Genomic DNA, 823 nt, shown 5'->3' on the forward strand with positions numbered 1-823 from the left:
TTTCTTTTTATGGCTGAGTAATATTCCATTGTAATATGTGCCACATCTTCTTTATCCATTCATCTGTTGATGGACACTTAGGTTGCTTCCATTTCCTGGCTATTGCAAATAGTGCTGCAATGAACATTATTGTACCTGTCTTTTTGAATTATGGCTTTCTCAGGGTATATGCCCAGTAGTGGGATTGCTGGGTCATACAGTAGTTCTATTTTTAGTTTTTTAAGGAACCTCCATACTGTTCTCCATAGTGGCTGTATCAATTTACATTCCCACCAACAATGCAAGAGGATTCCCTTTTCTCCACACCCTCTCCAGCATTTATTGTTTGTAGATTTTGTGATGATGGCCATTCTGACTGGTGTGAGGTGATACCTTATTGTAGTTTTGATTTGCATTTCTCTAATGATTAGTGATATTCAGCATCCTTTCATGTGTTTGTTGACAATCTGTATATCTTCTTTGGAGAAATGTCTATTTAGGTCTTTTGCCCATTTTTGGATTGGATTGTTTGTTTTCTTGATATTGAAGTGCATGAGCTGCTTGTAAATTCTGGAGATTAATCAGTTGCTTCGTTTGCAAATATTTTCTCCCATTCGGAGGGCTGTCTTTTCATCTTGTTTGGTTTATGGTTTCCTTTGCTGTGCAAAAGCTTTTAAGTTTCATTAGGTCCCATTTGTTTATTTTTGTTTTTGTTTCCATTTCTCTAGGAGGTGGGTCAAAAAGGATCTTGCTGTGATTTATGTCATAGAGTGTTTTGCCTATGTTTTCCTCTAAGAGTTTGATAGTGTCTGGCCTTACATTTAGGTCTTTAATCCATTTTGAG

The 823-nt window shown here is 36.6% G+C and overlaps 1 protein-coding gene across 3 annotated transcripts in view; it reads right to left on the reverse strand.

The window, feature by feature from the left end:
- TMEM50A (transmembrane protein 50A) overlaps positions 1-823 on the reverse strand; it is a 23464-nt gene that overhangs the window by 1338 nt on the left and 21303 nt on the right. The gene's annotated exons all lie outside the window — the stretch shown is intronic.

Source organism: Physeter macrocephalus, chromosome 3 (genome assembly GCF_002837175.3).
Source record: "Physeter macrocephalus isolate SW-GA chromosome 3, ASM283717v5, whole genome shotgun sequence".
In the NCBI taxonomy this organism is placed as follows: Eukaryota; Metazoa; Chordata; class Mammalia; order Artiodactyla; family Physeteridae; genus Physeter; species Physeter macrocephalus.